The sequence below is a fragment of the Marmota flaviventris genome, chromosome 6 (genome assembly GCF_047511675.1).
Source record: "Marmota flaviventris isolate mMarFla1 chromosome 6, mMarFla1.hap1, whole genome shotgun sequence".
NCBI classification, from domain to species: domain Eukaryota; kingdom Metazoa; phylum Chordata; class Mammalia; order Rodentia; family Sciuridae; genus Marmota; species Marmota flaviventris.
Window position 1 is genome coordinate 132,792,422 of NC_092503.1, and position 22,917 is coordinate 132,815,338.

Genomic DNA, 22,917 nt, shown 5'->3' on the forward strand with positions numbered 1-22,917 from the left:
ATGCCAGCAAGATCCAAATCAAGCAGGAGCTCTGTGGTCATGTTAGGAGGGGAGATCTTGGGACCGAACCCCATGAGGGTATGTACTTTTCAACCCATGTGTCCCCAATTTCTTCAGCCCCTGGAAGTGGAGTTGGTTCTGCTGGTGGTCTGTCCAATGTTCCCCCTCATGGCACTCCTGCTCCTTCCAGGGCCCTGGACCCAGCACCTGTCACTCCCCTGCAAGCACCACCCTGCAGTCCCGCTAGGTGGCGCTGTCCACAATTGGTCGCACCAGGCAGGCCGGGTGCCCTATGCACCCTTATCCAGCTGCCAGCGCTGGGGGCTCTGCAGGGGCAGCGAACCTGGGAGGGCTGCAGGGCTGGCGAGCACCAGGTGGACGCGAGGATCATCCCAGGTAGCACCAGGCCCAGCGGCCTTGCCCTCTTGCCCTGCTCCTGCAGGGCCCTGCTCTGCTGACAGTTGGCCCAGTCAGTGAACTAGCCTAGCTAGGTTCTTGGAGGCCCCAGGGAGCGGCCACTGCAGACATCTGAGGGCAGTGGAGCATCCAAGGCAACTCAGCGGGTTGTGGTGGGAACTTGGAGCGCAGCAACATGCCACTAACTCGGTCGAGCTGCCCCCTCCTTTCCTAGAAAGCCAATCTAGGAGATCACTGCACCCAGGCCTGAATGAAGTTTAAGGGCAGGTGAGTGGGCCCCTTGCTTTCTAGGGAAGGCAGCAGGGAGGGAGTCCCTGAATATGGGTGTCAGAGGGAAGGAGCAAGTGAGCAAGGGAACTTCCAGCATAGTGCACCCTCTGCACCAGTCAGGCCCCACTTTGGTGACAGTGGCTATGGTGGCTGATGCTGCTGCATCTGCTGCCTGGCCCCAGTTCCAGTCCAGAAATCCTTCGGGCTCAAATGTCGAACTGTCCCTTCCATTGACCTGCAGGGGCAGAAATATCTAGCCAGTGGTGCTGAACTTATGGTTCCTCCACTTGGCCTGATTCTAGGCTCTCATACACAAAGCCCTCTGAGAGAACCCCCAGGATTCTTGTGCAACCTCTTGGGGAAGAGATTTCACTGGAGTGTCACAGCCTCTGCCACAAAGGTGGTCCAAAAAGGTTTGTGTGATCAGTGAAACCAGTGTCAGAAAGTGACCTGATAATCAGGCTCAACCAGTGCTTTCTGTCTATTTCACACATCAGCCTTGCTGTAGGAGTGGCAATGTAGAATTTTCTAATGTTAGATATTAACAAAGGGGAAGAGCTCAGAATTTTTCTGTGGGGCACTAAATCCAGACAGGAGTTGGGAGTGAGAGGATGATTTTAATTTCACAGACACTAAAAGCAATTATAGTTGGGATTTATTTGCCTCTGAGAAATACTAGTAGCATCACCAGGTTCAAGATATCATAAGCAAGAAGTACAGGCAGAAGATTCTGAGGCAAAAATAAGAATGGACAAGAATTCAACTTACATAAAATATAAGGCTCTTGCAGGTTTTGAGTTATTTCTTGTTGATTGCAGTGGACAGTAGATCACACAATTGCTAATTTTGCTTTTCTGGCAGAAGACAAAAGAGGGAAGTCTTTCCTGGCAGAATAGAACCTTCACCCAATTTCAAAAGAAGAAGTCAACCATTCTATGAGTCAGCTACCATCTCTTTAATGAGATACTAGAGATAACTGAGGTATAAAGACAAAATGTTTATTTTTCTTAGAATTCTGGATGTTTTAACTTAAGAACTAAGGACCCCTTGTTTTACTCCTCTAGAAAGGGAAGCACAACATTATGTAAGCACATTGCAGAACAAGCTGCTCACCTCATGAGCTAGGAAGCTCTAGAGCACTGACAGGCCTACAATCTGAACATCCATGGAAAAACTGTGAGCATTATACAGTAAAGTTGGAATGGAAAATTATTTTAATTTCAGCTGATGTCTCATTTGTCATCCATTTCCTACCTATCCTCCTCTAGATATAAAATATATTCCCTTTTAAGTATGTAGAGTATATGTTTTTGTCAGTTTAAGAATTGTAATGTTCAGATAAATGTACTGCTGTTTAGAGTCAATGTGCTTATGTATTTACCCACACATGTGCATGCATGTAACACACTTCTTCCTAAATCAAAACTCCCAAGTTTCTAAGAAGGCAGATAGAGCTCAAGCTTCAAGTTGTTCCATGAACAGAAGAGGGACACTTACACATTGGTAAACTTTATTCATTGAGAAAGGGAAGAGAAAGTTAGTCTGAAGTCTTTACATGTGTAGACCCTGCAGAAAGTTAGGACCATAGGTGAGAATGTAAGCTAGTATAAACATTATAAAAAATTTTATGAATGTTCCTCAAAATACTAATAATAGATCTACCACATGATACAGAAATCCCACTTCTGGTTACACACTCACATGGAATGAAATTCATAAGAAGAGATATTTGCCTTCGTTGATTGGACACTATTCGCAACATCCAAGACATGACAATAATCTGTGTCTATCAATAGATGAACAGAAAAACAAAATGTGATATATATCTATAATGAAACATTATTCAACCATAAAATCTGGAAATACTGACATCATGACAATGTGGATAAATGCATAGGGCATTATGTTAAATGACATAAGCCAGACACAAAAATACAAATATGACAATATCTCAATTATATATGGAATTTAAAGCAACCAACTCAAATAAGTAGAGAATGGAATGGTGGCTAAAGAGGCTAGAGGATGGAGATGTGGAGATATGAAGGTCAAAGTGTTCAGAATCTCAGACAGGAGAGATATAGAGATTTTATTTAATTCTATTATGTAGCATGATGAAAATAGTAAATAATTGATGAACAATATTAAGAGTAAATTTCCAATGTTTCATTAAAATGATAAGTGTTTGAGATAATGTATATATGAGGTAATTTATATTCCATATTGTGTTCATAAGCCATATTGTAACCCATAAATATGTACAATGCTAAATTGTCAATTTATAATACTTTTTTTGTATTAAGGATTTAACCCTGGGACACTTACCACTGAACCTCATCCTCAGTCTTTTTTTTTTTTTTAATTTTATTTTGAGACAGGATCTTGCTAAGTTGCTTAGGGCCTTGCTAAGTAGATGAGGATGGCTTTCACCTTATTATCCTCCTACCTCAGCCTCCTGAGCTGTTGGAATTACAGGTGTGTACCACTGTGCAATTACAATAAAATTTGAAAACAGAAAAGAGTGGTGGGATGGGCAAGATATGGGGCTAAGTGAATTCCCTGAGCTCTCAGGAGAAGAGGCTGATGCTGTAAGCTGGGGGAGATAAGGAGCTCATTTCAGAATCAAGTCTTTGAGAAGAAAAGTTTGGAGGGTCACTAGGCTGATCTGAACGACAGTGTGGCAAGGTGGAAAGAGGAACATCTCCCTTCCTCTGGTTTAGGTGAGTTTGAAATTAAGCACAGGGAGAAGGAATGAGAACACACTAGTCTGGTTTGCACTACAAAAGTCAGGAATACTGGTTGTTAGCTGCAGTAAGGTGTAACATAGTGTCAACCCCCATCTGGGTATGTGGAAGCTGGACTTTGATGTGGTTTGGCACAGTGAGATTTGCTGAATTTGTATCAATGTGACTTTTTTTAGAAAGAGAGAGAGATAGATAAAGAGAGAGAATTTTAATATTTATTTATTTATTTTTAGTTTTCGGCGGACACAACATCTCTGTTTGTATGTGGTGCTGAGGATTGAACCTGGGACGCACGCATACCAGGCAAGCGTGCTATCGCTTGAGCCACATCCCCAGCCCTTATTGTGACTTTTAAGTAGAAAATAATTTTACCTCTTTCAGACAAGATTGAAGTTTAATGTCTAGAATATGGGCTTTAAAACCATGTGGGCCGCCAGGCATGGTAGCAGTTGACAGAAATCCCAGCAATGTGTGAGGCTGAGGCAAGATGATGGTAATTTTGAGGTCAGCCTCAACAACTTGGTTTGAAACTATCTTGGAATAAATAAAATAAAAATAAGTAAATAAGCAAATGGTGGAGAGGGTAGCTCAGTGGCAAAGTTCTCCCAGGTGCTGCTGGGTCAGATTAGACACAGAAAATAAAAGTTGCTTCCTTGATTTCAGAAAGCTTAGTCACAGTCCAGTTGTGGGGATTGGGACTTAACTAGAGAGAATTTCAATATGACTCCATGGGCAGGTGAACTAACAGTGGCCACTCATGAAATTTAACTTGGAGCAATGACAGCAGTGTATGTGTGGAGTTCCCTCTGAGTCACAGCTTTTCCAGGGCAGAATTCCAAAGGAGCTTCTCCATTTCAGGAGGCAGGGGCCAATTGAAGTGTGTGTTACTCTGGGAAGGTTTTTCTTCCCAAATGGTGTTATATGCTCTTACCTGACTTAGGGCGAAGAAGAGCCGAGGTGAGAAAAAAAACCTTAGAATATCCTCCTTCAACTAATTTCAGTTCAATAAGCACCAAAATAGACAGAGAAGGAATTTATTTCCCTGAAACATAACTTATAAAACTAGGTTTTTCTATATATTATACCAAAAATGTTTACAATATTATGTTTACCAAAAATATTTACAATATTTTGAGTTTCTGATGTGGCATCACAAACTATTAATTATAAAATTGATCATGCAGATGACACCATGGTTAATAGGTTAGGTTCAACAAGGGGCTTCTCCACACTTCTGGCATTTGGGCCCATTTAAACGTTTCAAGACCTACTGAATTCTAGTACCCATTAATTTAGGACAACATAAGATTTGACTTTTTCTGATTAGTATAAAAGGAAAATTTCATGTAAAACCTTGAGCAGGGAGCTCAGCATTATGTAATGTTTTTACTCAAACCCCAGATTGATTGCCAGTTTGGGATTTCTTTCATGGGGAAGGTGAAAACTTTGGCTAATGGTTGCTCTGGTGAAGGATTTCTTAGATAAAGGGCAGTTTCCAGCTTGGTGAATAAGTGCATTGCCATGGGAAATCACTTCCAGACAGCTCTTTTGACAATGAAGTTTTTCTTTTTTTTTATTGGTTGTTCAAAACATTACAAAGCTCTTGACATATCATATTTCATACATTAGATTCAAGTTGGTTATGAACTCCCAATTTTACCCCAAATATAGATTGTAGAATCACATCGGTTACACATCTACATTTTTACATAATGCCCTATTAGTAACTGTTGTATTCTGCTACCTTTCCTATCCTCTACTATCCCCCCTCCCGTCCCCTCCCATCTTTTCTCTCTACCCCATCTACTGTAATTCATTTCTCTCCTTGTTTATTTTCCCATTCCCCTCACAACCTCTTATATGTAATTTTGTATAACAATGAGGGTATCCCTACATTACCATGCAATTTCCCTTTTCTCTCCCTTTCCCTCCCACCTCATGTATCTGTTTAATGTTAATCTTTTCTTCCTGCTCTTCCTCCCTGCTCTGTTCTTAGTTGCTCTCATTATATCAAAGAAGACATTTGGTATTTGTTTTTTAGGGATTGGCTAGCTTCACTTAGCATAATCTGCTCTAGTGCCATCCATTTCCCTGCAAATTCCATGATTTTGTCATTTTTTTAGTGCTGTGTAATACTCTATGGTGTATAAATGCCACATTTTCTTTATCCACTCGTCTATTGAAGGGTATCTGGGTTGGTTCCACAGTCTAGCAATTGTGAATTGTGCTGCTATGAACATCGATGTGGCAGTATCCCTGTAGTATGCTCTTCTAAGGTCTTCAGGGAATAGTCCGAGAAGGGCAATAGCTGGGTCAAATGGTGGTTCCATTCCCAGCTTTCCAAGGAATCTCCATACTGCTTTCCAAATTGGCCGCACCAGTTTGCAGTCCCACCAGCAATGTAAAAGAGTACCCTTTTCCCCACATCCTCGCCAGCACTTGTTGTTGTTTGACTTCATAATGGCTGCCAATCTTACTGGAGTGTGATGGTATCTTAGGGTGGTTTTGATTTGCATTTCTCTGACTGCTAGAGATGGTGAGCATTTTTTTCATGTACTTGTTGATTGATTGTATGTCCTCCTCTGAGAAGTGTCTGTTCAGGTCCTTGGCCCATTTGTTGATTGGGTTATTTGTTATCTTACTGTCTAATTTTTTTGAGTTCTTTGTATACTCTGGATATTAGGGCTCTATCTGAAGTGTGAGGAGTAAAAATTTGTTCCCATGATGTAGGCTCCCTATTTACCTCTTTTATTGTTTCTCTTGCTGAGAAAAAACTTTTTAGTTTAAGTAAGTCCCATTTGTTGATTCTTGTTTTTAACTCTTGTGCTATGGGTGTCCTATTAAGGAATTTGGAGCCTGACCCCACAATATGTAGAACAGAGCCAACTTTTTCTTGTATCAGACGCAGTGTCTCTGATTTGATATCTAGCTCCTTGATCCACTTTGAGTTAACTTTTGTGCATGGCGAGGGGTGGGGATTCAGTTTCATTTTGTTGCATATGGATTTCCAGTTTTCCCAACACCATTTGTTGAACATGCTATCTTTCCTCCATTGCAGGCTTTTAGCTCCTTTATCAAATATAAGATAGTTGTAGCTTTGTGGATTGCTCTCTGTGTCCTCTATTCTGTACCATTGGTCCACCCGCCTGTTTTGGTACCAGTACCATGGTGTTTTTGTTACTATTGCTCTGTAATATAGTTTGAAATCTGGTATCGCTATACTGCCAGATTCACACTTCCTGATTAGAATTGCTTTTGCTATTCTGGGTCTTTTATTTTTCCATATGAATTTCATGATTGCTTTATCTATTTCTACAAGAAATGCTGTTGGGATTGTGATTGGCATTGCATTAAACCTATAGAGAACTTTTGGTAATATTGCCATTTTGATGATGTTAGTTCTGCCTATCCATGAACAGGGTATATTTTTCCATCTTCTAAGATCTTCTTCTATTTCTCTCTTTAGGGTTCTGTAGATTTCATTGTATAAATCTCTCACCTCTTTTGTTAGGTTGATTCCCAAGTATTTTAATTTTTTTTTTTGAGGATATTGTGAATGGAGTGTTTTTCCTCATTTCCATTCAGAAGTTTTGTCGCTGATATACAGAAATGCCTTTGATTTATGCGTGTTGATTTTATATCCTGCCACTTTGCTGAAATCATTTATTAGTTCTAGTAGTTTCTTTGTAGACCCTTTTGGGTCTGCTAGATATAGAATCATGTCAGCTGCAAATAGTGATAATTTAAGTTCTTCTTTTCCTATTTTTATGCCTTTAATTTCTTTCGTCTGTCTAATTGCTCTGGCCAGTGTTTCGAGAACTATGTTGAACGGAAGTGGTGAGAGAGGGCTTCCCTGTCTTGTTCCAGATTTTGGAGGGAATGCCTTCAATTTTTCTCCATTCAGAATGATGCTAGCCTGAGGCTTAGCATAGATAGCTTTTACAATGTTGAGGTAAGTTCCTGTTATCCCTAGTTTTTCTAATGTTTTGAACATAAAGGGATGCTGTACTTTGTTGAATGCTTTTTCTGCATCTATCGAGATGATCATATGGTTCTTATCTTTAAGTCTATTGATGTGGTGAATAACATTTATTGATTTCCGTATATTGAACCACCGTTGCATCCCAGGGATGAATCCTACTTGATCATGGTGCACAATTTTTTTGATGTGCCTTTGTATCTGATTCACCAGAATTTTATTGAGGATTTTTGCATCTAGGTTCATTAGAGATATTGGTCTGTAGTTTTCTTTCTTTGAGGTGTCTTTGTCTGGTTTCAGAATCAGGGTGATGTTGGCCTCATAGAATGAATTTAGCAGAGCTCCCTCTTTTTCTATTTCCTGAAATAACTTGAAAAGTATTGGTATTAATTCTTCTTTAAAGGTTTTGTAAAACTCCGCTGTATACCCATCCAGTCCTGGGCTTTTCTTGGTTGGTAGTCTTTTGACTTCTTCTTCTATTTCATCCATTGATATTGGTCTGTTTAATTTGTGAGTATCCTCCTGACTCAGTCTGGGCAAATCCTATTACTTAAGACATTTATCGATGTCTTCACTATCTTCTATTTTATTGGAATATATGTTTTCAAAATAATTTCTAATTGTCTTCTGTATTTCTGTAGCATCTGTTGTGATATTGACTTTTTCATCCCATATGTTAGTAATTTGAGTTTTCTTTCTTCTCTTCGTTAGCATGGCTAAGGTCTGTCGATCTTATTTATTTTTTCGAAGAACCAACTTTTAGTTTTGTTAATTTTTTCAATAGTTTCTTTTGTTTCAAATTCGTTGATTTCTGCTCTGATTTTAATTATTTCTTGCCTTCTGCTACATTTGCTGTTGTTTTGCTCTTCCTTTTCTAGGGCTTTGAGATGAAGTGTGAGCTCATTTATTTGTTGGTTTTTCCTTTTTTTGAGGAATGACCTCCAGGCGATGAATTTCCCTCTTAAAACTGCTTTCATTGTGTCCCATAGATTCAGATATGTTGTGTCTGTATTTTCATATATCTCTAAGAATTTTTTGATTTCCTCCTTTATGTCTTCTGTAACCCATTGATCATTCAGTAACATATTGTTCATTTTCCATGTGATGTAGGATTTTTCCTTCCTTCTTTTATCATTAATTTCCAGTTTCATTCCATTGTGATCAGATAAAATGCATGGTATTATTGCCACCCCTTTATATTTACTGAGGGTTGCCCTATGGCATAATATATGGTCTATTTTTGAGAAGGATCCATGTGCTGCTGAGAAAAAAGTATATCCACTTGATGATGGTTGATATATTCTATATATGTCAGTTAAGTCTAGGTTATTGATTGTGATATTGAGTTCTATAGTTTCTTTATTCAACTTTTGTTTGGAGGATCTGTCCAGTGGTGATAGAGGTGTGTTGAAGTCACCCACAATTATTGTGTTGTGGTCTATTTGATTCTTGAACTTGAGGAGAATTTGTTTTATGAATGTCACAGCACCATTATTTGGTGCATAAATATTGATAATTGCTATGTCTTGTTGGTGAATGGTTCCTTTTAACAGTATATAATGTCCTTCCTTATCCCTTTTGATTAACTTAGTCTTGATGTCGATTTTATTCGATATGAGGATGGCCACCCCTGCTTGCTTATGAGGACTGTGTTTGTGGTATATTTTTTCCCAACCTTTCACCTTCAGCCCGTGTATGTCTTTTCCAATCAGATGTGTCTCCTGGAGGCAGCATATTGTTGGATTTGTTTTTTTAATCCATGTTACCAGCCTATGTCGCTTTATTGGAGAGTTTAAGCCATTAACGTTTAGAGTTACTATTGATATATGGTTTGTACTTCCAGCCATGTTTGATTATTTATCTTCTTTTTTTTAAATTTAGTTTGTTTCTCCATGATTAAATTTCCCCCCGCCCTCTGTCTTTACAGAGGCACCTCCCACTGATGGTTTTGGTTATTGTTTTTCATTTCTTCCTCGTGTAGTGTTTTGCTCAAGATGCTTTGCAATGCTGGTTTTCTGGCTGCAAATTCTTTTAGCTTTTGTTTATCATGAAAGATTTTTATTTCTTTGTCGTACCTGAAGCTTAATTTTGCTGGATGCAGAATTCTTGGTTGGCATCCATTGTCTTTCAGTGTTTGAAATACGTTGTTCCAGGATCTTCTCGCTTTCAGCATCTGTGATGAAAAATCCGTTGTTAACCTTATTGGTTTACCCCTGAATGTAATCTGCCTCCTTTCTCTTGTAGCTTTTAATATTTTCTCTTTGTTCTGTATATTGGATATCTTCATAACAATGTGTTGTGGCGTTGGTCTATTGTGATTTTGTGTGCTCGGTGTCCTGTATGCATCAATTTGTATATCCATTTCCTTTTTTATTTCTGGAAAGTTTTTTGTAATTATTTCTTTCAGCAGGTTACTCATTCCCTTGGTTTGAATCTCTGTACCTTCCTCTATCCCAATGACTCATAAGTTTGTTTTTTTATGTTATCCCATATCTCTTGGATATTTTTCTTGTGATTTTTTACCAGCCTTTCTGAGTTGGCTAGACTCTTTTCAAGATGATATATTTTGTCTTCATTATCTGACATTCTGGCTTCTACTTGCTCCACTCTGTTAGTGATACTCTCAATTGAGTTTTTAATTTGGTTTATCATTTCCTTCATTTCTAGAATTATTGTTTGATTTTTTTTATAATCTCTATCTCCTGATAAAGATGCTTAACTTCTTCTTTTATCTGTTTATGTAATTCATTTTCAATGTGTTCCTTCACTGTTTGGATTTGCTGTCTCGTATCCTCTTTAAGGTTCCATTCCATCTGTCTAAGGTATTCCTTGAGTTCTTTATATGACCATTTTTCTGATGACTCTAGGTCCTCCTGAATATTTAGGCTGTCCTTCATTGTTTGTACTCCTTTTCTTCCTTGCTTTTTTATGCTGCTCATGTTACTTCTTGTTCTGTTTGACTGCTGAGTTACTGTTTACTCTTATAAATTTATTTGATGCTTGGGAGGAAAGATATTAGAAGGGAAGGGAAGAAGTCACTAAAGAGAATGAGAGTGGGCAGGTAGAATTCAAGGAAAGGGGAATAAGAAAATTGAAAAGAATTGAAAAGACAAAAGAAAAAAATAGAAAATAAAGAAAGAAAAAAAGTTTTTTACAAAACTAGTAATGATAATAAAAAATGAAAATTAAAATTTAAAATAATAATAATAATAATAAAATAAAAAATTAAAAACATTAAAAAAGTTAAAGAACAACAACAAAAAAATGAAAATGAAAGAAAAAGAAAAAAATAATAATAATAAATGCAGTCATAGAGTTCGATTAACTTCTTTTCCAGTAGGTGGAGCTGTGCCCACTGGGCCAAGTTTCTCCTCTCAATAGGTGGGAACCAATCACTGTGCAGCACCTCTTCCTCCCAGACTGGACGGGTCTCCAATCCTGAGTGTCTAGGGCCTTTTCTTGTGTTTCCTCAAGCCAGGCCCCGTTCACCTGTGATGCTCACCACAATACTGGCTACACGCCAGGTCTGCTGCTCCTGGGAGCCCTGTTTTCATGAACGCTTGGGCACACTCTCCCTGTTTGCCTCCCTCAGCCCCTAAGTTTGTAGAGCTTGGGGCTGAGAACCCCCAGCGAATTTGCTTGCCCTCCGGTAGCCATGCCCCCGGTAGCTGGTGCAAGAGACCTCAGTTGTCAGCACTGGTGGGAGCGGTAGCCGGGAGTTCCGTGCCCTGAGTCCTGCGCCACTCCTGATTCCCTCGGCCTGGCTATTGTGCTCACAGGAGAGCTGGGAGGGGCCCTTAAGTTTTCTCCGCTGTGTGGAGAGAGATGGCTAGGGGATTACACACCTGTCGTGCTGGTTTCAGTGAAGTTATCTCCTCTGCCCGTGACGTCAGTTCTCTGCCAAGGTGGTATCCCATGCAACCGTTCGTTCCCTTTGCCTGGTGACCAATGCAACGGGTGGGTCCTGACTGTCTCTCCCAATCCCCGTTTCAATCCTGTGGCCACTGCCTATGAAGGCTCTGTTGGCTTTTACCTCTGTAAGTTCAGAAGGGCCAACCAGTTATTTCAGCGGGATCGTTAGTGCTGAGTCACGAGAAGCAGGCGAACTGTAGCTTGAATGCAGCCGATCCGGGCTTGGTGTGTGTGTTCTGAAGGGCCCAGACTGTTCGCCCCAGATCCACGTCAGCTCAGCATTGCCTAGTGATCCTGAGCAAAGAGCATTTAGACAATTTACGGCTCCCTATGCCCGCGCAGCTGAAGAGGTCAGAGACTTGATCTCTCCGCGCCCTCTGCCATGTTGGATCTCCGAAGTTTTTCATTTCATATATTCCCCACCTGTCACACTAGAAATTTTTTCTTTTTGGGTCTATGCTCAGCTGAACAGTCTCTTTCTCTTCCCTCTCTTTCTCCTCTATTAATGGAAAAGGCAATTCTTTGTTTCCTGTTTTCTTTTCTGAAAACTCCCAGGTAAATTTCCATCCCTCATGCTATCCTAGTAGCAGATACTTTCTGGTGTGACTTAATGTTGTTTCTGCACTTTTAAAGTATCAGCTTGTCTTGATTTTTTAATCAAATTTATATTAAAGTAAAATAGATATTTCTCTAAGATTCTGCAAATACTTTTTTGTAATGAGAGTGTATATTGAAGAACAAGTTTTCTGTGTGGAACATTTTTGTTATTGTTAATGGTTGTGGGGATGCTGGAGCTCTGGCCTACTTTTTTTTTCTTTTATTGTCAGATATAGATTTTAATTTTTACAACTTTTGGGATTTTTTTTTAGCTGTTTCCTATCTTCTCTCTAGTTCATTTATAAGAAAGGCTTGTTTGGTCAACCACCAAGTGAGCAACATTTGAGGGGCTGAGTGTCAAGTTTTTCTTGTTTATCTTAAATTGTAGGGTAAATAATAACTTTATTTTCATGAAGACTTCCATTGTTAATTCACTCTGTTGCCTTCCATAGTCAAAATGCTCTGGTGCCACATCTCAGAATCTTCCTGGCATGGTTGATCATTAGTTTTAATCATTATTCTGTGCAATGAGACTAGGGTTCTTTCCTGAGAATAATACTGGGAAGGGATGCTAAGAAATAAACAAGCACACACCCAATACTGTGGATAAAGGGAAGTCAATTTAGTGTGAAGCAGGCACTGAAAATCAAATCCTTCTTCAAACGGTAATCTGGCCACAGCCTCCTCAACTTCCTGAACCACAACATCAATGTGGATTTTATCTCTTAAGCTGGGGGTTCTCAATCTCTGCATTACTGCTTCCACTCTGTAGGGTGCTTCCAGGTTTGGAATAATGGCTATTTTTCATTCTAACTTCTACTTTTACACAACCGTGTCTTTTCTGGAATGAAATCTAAATAATGAGACCACATCACCTTTTAAGTTGGACATTGGGGTCAATATCATATCCACAGAGACTTTTCTTTGTGTTAAATTTCTTCTGATTCTAACTAAAGAAGGATTCAACCATCAAATCAAAGGTCATAAATGTCAGATTATGAGGTGCTTTGGGTAAGAGTTGTCACAAAATTTTTCTTGATGAATTGTCATAGGAAAAAGATGCACAATTCTGATTTTTGTTTGACTATAAGCAACTTAATGGACCTCTGCTCCTCCATTAAAATTGATTATAAGCTCAAATATTTTATGAGAATTTATTAAGAACTTGACAATGCTAATAAAAGTTGACTTCTATCCAAGATGTTACTAAGTTACAAAATCTCCACTGTGCAAATCTACATGCAGAGTGTTGGCTTGCCTAAAATGAATGATAGAACATCCATTTTAAAATGGCTAATCAGTGCATCTTAATAGACATCATTTTAAATTGCTGTTATTCTTAATTTCTCATATTAAACGTTCAAATGTGTGAAATTTAACTTCAACATAATCAATGCTTAGTTAATCCCAGAATGCATGGTAATGTACAATTGTTTCAATGGGAGTATATATAATATCTGTATTCTGAAAAGTTTTGAAGCCATATGACATATCTTTTAGATTTTAAATATAATTGTCCCACCTATTTTATTTTGTAAGTTTTAATTATTTATTCTGCTTGAGAAAATATTCTATTGAAGGCAATTTTCAGTATCAGAACAATTTGAATAATATAGTCTTAACTTTTATATGAGATTTATGAAAGCACACTATGTAGAATGAATATTTAAAAGTCAGATAATCAAAGTGATGTAATAAGCCTCATGATTTTAAGATTAGAAATGACATTAAAATCTGACCTCTCTGTTGGAGCCAGAAATACCTGAGTCCTGGAGACATCATATGATTGACAGGGTTAGTGATGGAGGAACATGGATACTGCCTGTTGGATGCAAATACTGCACAGCAGGGCCACAGGTGGTAGAGTACACCTGCTTGCACAACACTCCTCTTTGTTCTCAGCCCTTCTAAATAACCATCGTTAGTGCTCATAATTACTGGTTGGTTATAATGTGTATATTTTCTTCTCTCTGAAAGCAAGTAGCATTGTCACCATTTAGAGATAGACTGTCAGAGGCTGGCTTCTGCTGTCAGATTCTAACCTGAAGCTTGAAAACCAGTGATGTAAGGGAAGGCCCCTTTTAAACCAGTTCTCTGGATCTTCTTTTGTATCCCTTCCTCTTTCCCTCTGGATGATCACAGCACCTCCTGCAGGGCCCAGGTATGCTAGGGTGAGGGCAGGTCCTGGGGAACCCAAAGTGAAAGATCATATGAGTAAGAGACCAAGCAGGGAAAGAAAGAGAGGAAATATGATTTAGAAGTGAGTTCAACAATAAATTATAATTGAAAGCTTATATATATATATATATATATATATATATATATATATATATATATATATATATTTCAGAGAAAGACAAAAATATCAACACACTCAGAGCTCTATCTACTATCTACTTGGTTAGCAATACAAACATTTTTGTACTTTTGTTAATGTGTAAAGACTTTTCACCTACCCTTCATCGAATGTTCCCTGTGGTTTATGATTATTGAGTTCATTTAGCAGAAAAAGCATAGAGAGATTGCCTCTCATCATATAGCAACAACTGAAGAGGGGAAGCCAGTGTGCATTTCAGGCAGTGCCAGACAAGAAAACCACATGAGGTCCAAACACTGAGTTAATATTTATTATTTATGTGTGCAGGCAAAACACGAATATATATGTTTTCTCCTTTACTACTTTTGAGTATTTCTTAACTGCTTAGGATTCATCAAAGCTTAGAATTTGCACCAGATTTTGTGGTCACTTGTTTTAATATCTTACATGCACAGAAGTACCCTTGATTTTGCCATGATGTTTCTCAGATTATTTCAATTTTCAGAATGTCATATAAGTACAATTGTTTCAGGCCTTATTTATTTTTTCAATTTATGAAAGTTGCTATGGTTTTTCCCCAGGATTAAAAAAATTCTACCCCCCCAAAAACCCATAATGATTCACTTTGGAGGGGGTTAAAACCAGCACAGGAAAGAAATATGGTTTTGAGAGTAAGTACTTAAGGAATGGATACATCATTTGGAGTCCTTTATCTTAATGGAGCCATGAAGCAAAGGGTATTTTTTGTCTGTCCTCTGAGCTCAGGTTCTCTTCATAATAGATCCCAACAATGTTCATTTTGTCCTCCATTTTCTTTTTTGAGTACTTGAAGATCATTTCAATTTAGAGGCTAGGGTGTTATCTGTTTCCATGTTTCTGCTATGTTGGAAATCCTCTTGGGTGATGTTTGCTTGATTGACTGTCCTAATCTTTCATTGTTTAAAAAAAATAAAGGATGGCTGATTTTTCTCATGAACACAAGGTCTGACATGGTACAGCGAAGCTGTCTTTATTCTCTCTCTGTGGTTGTATCAGAGAGTGGCTGGGGCCAGATCCTCTCAAAGTCTCCTTTGCTCCCAAGTCTCATCCTGGACTAAGAAGGATCAGAGTGACTAGAAGCTTGGTGTCTTTTTCTCTCTCTAGTGTCCCTATGTGACCTCTCCACATGGTGAACTCAGAGAAGGGGCTTCTTACAGGACTGAAAATGGAGAAAGCCCCAAGAAGCTGGCAGAACCTCGGCTTTCTCAAATCAACATCAGATATCACTCAGCATTGCTTCCACACCAGGGCAGTTACACAGGCCACCCAGGGCCCAAGGATGGGACAGAGACCATTTTTCAATGAAAGAGATGTTAAATATAGGGATGGTGTTTGAAACCATCAGAGTCAGACTTCCAGCCACAAAACATGTACATTCTTCCTGCTTGAAAATGTTACTCACCCTCCCAAGCCTCCAGAGTCTCACTGTCATCTGAGTGAGTTCTGGATGCAGGTGAGGTTTCTTGGTAAGGTTCTTACTCATTTGAAGACATGGGGACAAAAGGGACTGGCTCCTTGTCCCTCCCTTGCTCACTTACAACCATGGGGCAGAAATAGGGCAACCACCACAGAGTCTCTTACAGGAAAGAGTTGAAGTGGGGAAACCATGACTGTTCTTGTTCTGTGTCACCTCAAAACCCATAAAATGCTTGTGCAGCCCAAGCAGTAGGTCCAGGCCCACTGCCTGGAAATGCTTCTTCATGGTTTCTGGTTTAATTATCTGGAGCTCTGAATAATCCTTCTTTGTCCCATGGTGAATGATGGGTTTTTGACTGAGTAGTTTTCTCAGTCTGATTGCCCTGTGTATCTACCAGAAATTAGTGGCTTAAAACATCACCAGTTTATTGTGTCCAAGGTTCCCAAGTTCAGACCCAACATAACTGGGTTTTCTGCTTTGGGCTTCCTTGGGCTGCAGCCAAGGTGTTGGTCAGAGTAAAGATCTCAACTCATATCAGGATCATTTTCAAGTCCATTGGCTGCTGGTGTAATTTATTGCTGTGTTCTCCTGCTATCTCTCCACTGATGGAGGCTTCCTGCAGGTCTTTCTCCATGGAATAAGGATAGATCACAGTCTCCATCTTTTGCCACCACCTAGAAAGCAATTTTAAGAAGCCCACATGATTGCATAAGGTCCACCTGGCCAATCTCCCCACATTAAGGTCAGTTGATTGAGGACCATAATCACATCTTCAAAGGGGCATTACTGTTGAATCACAGAGCTGGAGGTAGGTGCAAGTCCTCTAGGGGCTGAGGATGTGAGATCATCTTAGAATTTTGCCCCTCACATCACACCTAGCAGTCTGAGATCTAAAATCATTGTTCCTTTGTGTATTATTTTTGCTCACTTTAACTCAAACAGTGGTGTTTTTATACAGCAATTACATTAACGTTTCATGGATCTCCCACAAGTTCTAAGTGTATTCCACATAGCCAATGCCCAACCACAAATGTCTCTAAGATAAGATTCTCCCTACTCTGGGTTGCTGAAGGATCATGGTAGGTGGGCTAGGCCCTTTAAGCTTCCTAGAGGATCTATTTAAAAAATTTAGTGGTTGATGTACCTTTATTTTATTCATTTATTTATATGTGGTGCTGAGAATTTAACCCAGTGCCTCACATATGTGAGGCAAGTGCTTCACCACTGAGCCACAACCCTAGTCCTAGAGGACCTATTTTTTAAAGAGAGAGAGAGAGAGAGAGAGAGAGAGAGAGAGAGAGAGAGAGAATTTTTTAAATATTTATTTATTTATTTTTTAGTTTTCGGTGGACACAACATCTTTGTTTGTATGTGGTGCTGAGGATCGAACCCAGGCCACATGCATGCCAGGCAAGCGTGCTACCACTTGAGCCACATCCCCAGCCCAAGGACCTATTTTTAACAGGTATAATATGAGAGGCCCAAACTTTAAATTATCAGTTCTCTTTCTCTGAAAGAATCAGTGAGGCACCCACTTCTGTTTTTCCAAGGTCTCAATGAATGATCTTACAAGCCTACATTGACCTTCAATTTGAGGTTCTTACTTCATTTTGGCTTTGGTTGCCATTTGCATGTACTAAGAATTATTCATAAGTTTGAGCACTTGTTTTCCTATTTGTATCATTTAATGTTGTCTTTCTTTCTTTCTTTTCTTTCTTCTTTCTTTTTTATTCCCTAATGCTCTGGGTAGGATTTCAAGGACATTTGTTGAATAGAAGTGGTGAGAGAGGGCATCCCTGTCTTATTCCCATTTTTAGAGGGAATAATTTCAGTTTTCTCCCATTTAAGATGATACTGGCCTTGGGCTTAACAAAAATAGCTTTTATAATGTTGAAGTATTTTCCTACAATAAGTATTTTTCCTAAAATAAGTATGTTTTCTACAATAAGTATTTTCCTAGTGTCTTGGATGCTATCTTGTCAAATGCTAATTCTGCATTTATTGAGATATTATTAGAACCCAACATATCCACCAGAAAAGTTCTAGAACTCATGTATCAATACAGAAAATTATCAGCATATAAAAATAATACCCATAATTCAATTGCATCCCTATACACCAATGATGAATCAACTGAAAGAGAAATTAGGACAACTATCCCATTCATAATAGTTTCAAAAAAGAAGAAACTTGGTAATCAATCAAATAAAATGGGTAAAAGACCTCACCAATGAAAACTACAAAACACTAATAAAGTAGTTGAAGAAGACCTTCAAAGATAGAAAGATCTCATATTTTCTTGGATAGGAAAAATTAATGTTGTCAAAATGACCATACTACAAAAAGCACTATACAGGTTCAATGCCATCCCAATCAAAATCCCAATGACATTCCACAGATATTAAAAAAAAAAAGTCATGAAATTCACCTAGAAAAATAAGAGACCCAGAATAGCCAAAGCAATCCTTAGCAACAAGAGTGAAGCTGGTGGCATTACTATTACAGACCTTAAACTATACTACAGAGCAATAGTAACAAAAACAGCATGGTATTGGCACCAAAACAGACTTGTAGACCAATGGTACAGAACAGAGAACACAGAGACTAACCCAAATAATTACAGTAATCTTATATTAGACAAAGGCACCAAAAACCTACATTGGAGAAAAGATAGCTTCTTCAACAAATGGTGCTGGGAAAACTGGAAATCCATATGGAACAAAATGAAATTAAATCACTATCTCTCACCATGCACAGAACTCAACTCAAAGTGGATCAAGAACCTAGGAATTAAACCAGAGACCTTGTGCCTTATGGAAGAAAAACTAGGCCGAAATCTCCATCATGTAGGATTAGGCCCCAACTTCCTTAATAAGAATCCTATAGCACAAGAATTAAAATAAAAAGAATCAATAAATGAGATGGATTCAATCCAAAAATCTTCTCAGCAAAAGAAACAATCAGTGAGGTGATAGAGAGCCTACAAAATGAGTGTGACTCTTTACCACAAACACATCAGATAGAGCACTAATCTATATGGTATATAAAGGACTCTAAAACCTTAACACCAAAAAATCAAATAACCCAATCAATAAGTGAGCCAAGGAACTGAACTGACACTTCTCAGAAGAGGATATATAATCAATCAACAATATATAAAAAATGTTCAACATCTCTTCTTTTTTTTATTGGTTGTTCAAAACATTACAAAGCTCTTGACATATCATATTTCATACATTAGATTCAAGTGGGTTATGAACTCCCATTTTTACCCTAAATACATCTCTAGCAATTAGAGAACTGCAAATCAAAACTACTCTAAGATACCATCTCACTACAGTCAGAATGGCAGCTATCAAGAATACAAAGAACAATAAGGGTTGAAAAATATGTGTGTGGGGGGGAAAATCCACACTTTTACATTGCCGGTGGGACTCCAAATTGGTGCAGCCAATCTGGCAAGCTGTGTGGAGATTCCTTGGAAAACTTGGAATGGAACAAACATTTGACCCAGCTATCCCACTCCTCAGTCTATACCAAAAGGACTTAAAATCAGCATACTATAGAAACACAGCCACATTAATGTTTATAGCAGCTCAATTCACAATAACTGAACTGTGGAACCAATACAGATGCCCTTGGATAGATGAATGGGTGAAGACACAGTGGTGTATATACACAATGGAATATTACTCAGCATTAAAAGAGAATAAAATTATGGCAATTGCAGTAAATGGATGGAATTGGAGAATATCACGCTAAGCAAAGTAAGCCAATTCTGAAAAAACCAAAGGCCTAATGTGCTCTCTGATAAGTGGATGCTGATCCATGAAGGGGATTGGGGGGTGAGAATGGAGATACTTTGATTGGGCAAAGAGGGAGGAAGAGAAAGGAAGAAGAGATGCAGGTAGGAAAGATGGAGGAATGGAAGAACAAAATTGTGCTCAACTTGTGTACAATGAATCAAAAAGCTTTCTGCTGTCATGTATAACTGAATAGAATTAATAAAAAAATCAACTAAAAAACACCTCTCTTCTTTATAAATTGCCCAGTCTGTTGTCTTCCATTGTAGCAATAAAAGCCAGAGAAAGACTGAGGGCTCCTGAGGGAAGCAGAGATCAGAAGCTCAGGGTTGAGCACCAGAGCCAGAGACACTATCTCCCATGGAGAGCTTGCTTCTCTCCAGCTCCACAGAGAGAACAAACAGGGGCAATTCCTCCTGATGGCTGTTGGAAAGGAGGTCACTGAGAGGAACTACTGCTGGAACACTGTGCTCTGGCTAACAGGTTCTTTGTCTCCCATCTTGGTCCTTTCATTCCTTTGTTATTAATAATCATATCTTACTTTTCAAATCCCAAACCTAGCACAGAATGTTATTCCAATAGAAGCTCTATTTAAGATGTAGTATAAAGAAATCCATGGCCTGACTAACTAGAGCAGTTGAGTAGGATCCAGGCTGTCCTGCCCAGGCTTCAGATACTCCCAGGGGGACCCAGGTAAAGCCAGAGCCCCAGCAAGGAAGGATATTTTTGGAAAAAAAAATTACTTGCTGCCTCTAGATTTCTGGATGGACCAGCTCTATATGCCAGGGCATTGCCATACCACTAGACACCAGAGTACATACTACATGCTGCCTGTAACCACAGGATGCAATTGGAAAGACAGGACAGAGAAGAGATCATCAGCACTCCACAGGCTTTACTAAGTTAGCAGGTAAAGCAGACAGCCTGATATTTCAGAAAAAATTAGGAGGAAAGCAATGTTTCCTGTATACATCTGTTTTAAATTTATAGCTTAAAAGCTATGCTTCGAGTGTAAGTAAATAAATAAGATTAGGACTTATTTATAAGAAAAAATTAGAAGTCCCAGTCTCATACATTAGTCTGGGTCATATAAGTCCTAATCTTATAAATAAGTCTATATTACAGAAAGAACATCTCATTATACAAATCACAAAAGTACATTAGGTTTACAAGGCATGCATGTGGAAAAGGAGTCTCTGATCTTCAGTATCATTCTCCTCAGCCCAGTAGTAATGAGGCCTTTCCCTGGTAATTAGTGATGACTTGATTTGGCAACCTGCATTCACATTGTTGCCTTCATTGTGGTTTAGATTAATAGTATCCGATACATTTCAATATATATATATATATATATATATATATATATATATATATATATATATATATATATATATTTGCCTTCATTGTGGTTTAGATTAATAGTATCCGATACATTTCAATATATATATATATATATATATATATATATATATATATATATATATACTGATACTATCTGTATAAAATAATTCTTTCTAAAAAATCATCTTGTTTGGTGTTAGGGATAAGACCTAGGACTGCATACCTGGTAGGTAAATGCTCTACCACTGAGATGAACTCCCAACCCATTAATAAAGCATCAGTTTTGTGGTTAGGGCTGGGGCTCAGTGGTAGGGTGCTCACCTGGCACATGAGAGGCATTAGCTAAGAAGTCAGGAAGATGTTAAAGAGGGGTTTTAGGAGAGGATATCATTGATTGTTCATGATCTTAGTGGGAAAGTTTCAAGTTTATTTTCATTAAGAATGAGGTAGGGGTGATATGGCCCCCCTAACCCTAACACAGGTGGCAGGAGCAGACCATGAGCTGGGGCAAGTCACCAATGCTGAGGGAGAACTCACCCAAGCCCAAGGGCAGAAAGTTGAGGGAAGGAGCCAAGGCTCAGTCGGGGTGACTGGGCCACTGGTGGGGAGTCAATGGTGCAAGCCTAGGCTAGGACTCTGCCATTCCAGGCACAACACAATGGTTGGCAAAGGCCCACCCTTCACGGAATTCTGAATGCTTGGGTCATAATTGACTCCTTGGTGCTCCAGGAGTTCATAGCAGAGGTGGATAGAGACTGAGGTGGTTTTCAGAGAGGGTATGATGGTTCACTGAAATTGTGGCAGTGTTGTCCTTGTTTAGCGTCCTAGGCTCTGGTTGGGCCACTCCTTGGGTCAGGTGGAGGGCAGCTTAGCTTCCCTCACCAGCCATATCTCCAATGTCAACAAGGATGAGGTTCTGGACAATTTTGAGGATGTAGAAGCAGGTTTACCTAATTATTGGAGAAAGAACCTTGAAGGTACCAAATGGATGATCAGATATGATAATGAAAGACTTTAAAACTATTGTACTGAGCTGGAAGGAAGGTATGCAGCATCAGAGGTACATATCCCACATCAATCTGCAAATTACTGAAATGAACTGCAAGAGAAAGAAGTAGAAATCAGGCAACTAAAAGCAAGACAGTTTGTACTACAAGATGAGTTGTCCACGCTGCAGTCAGTAGATTCAGGAGCTGTACCAGCAACCACTGTCCCATCTTCATTCGGTAATGAGATCATTTTTCAGCTTTTCCCGGTGATGACATGGACTTCAGTGACATCATTTCATCACAGCAAGAAATCAGTAGACTATCAATTGAAGTTTCAAGACTTGAATCTCAAGTTGGCCATTGGAGGGATATAGCTCAGGCAAAGGGAACACATAATTCTGATCTGCGAACTACAAAAAAAAGGTGAAATCTGCAAACTACAAAATATGTGAACAAAACCAAAGTCAAGACCTTGATCATCATCAGAGAAAATGTCAGTTTTGCAGAATTCACATCAACAGAAACTGGCAGAGATAAGTCGCTGGTATCGAGAGGAATTAAATGACTATGAAGAAGGGATTGAAAAACTTGAAAATCAGAACAAGGTGACTCAGGAGTTACAATAACTGATGAGTCTAAAATCAGTGAGATGGAAAAATCTATTAAGGTTCTACAAACTTAAAAATTAGAGTCTTCAACAAAGATGGGAGAACTTGAGGATCAAATAAAAAACATAAATAAAAAATGATCTTTGTCAGAAAATGACAGAGACACCTTGAAGTGGGAAAAAGAGCAGCTCAGTGTGAAAAGGTGACAAATAATTGAACAGTGTGAAAACTTGAAACTGGAATGTAGTCAATTGCAGCCTTCTGTGATGGAGAAGAAAGATGAAGAAATTAAGAATTTGCAGAAAATCATTGAATAAATAAAAGCCCAATTTCAGGAAGACATACAAAATACTCCAGCAGACAATTCTGATAGTTTTCAAGAAACAAAAGTTAAAAAGCCTTCCTATAGAAAATGGAAGTGAAGAACACAACCTGTATAACTATGAAACTGAAAAATAAGTGAAAGGAATCCAAGAACCATAAC

At 38.8% G+C, this 22,917-nt stretch overlaps 1 pseudogene; it reads left to right on the forward strand.

Annotated features, from left to right (window-relative positions):
• Positions 1 to 22,750, forward strand: LOC114079479 (thyroid receptor-interacting protein 11 pseudogene; annotated as a pseudogene).
• Positions 22,751 to 22,917: the final 167 nt, after the last annotated feature.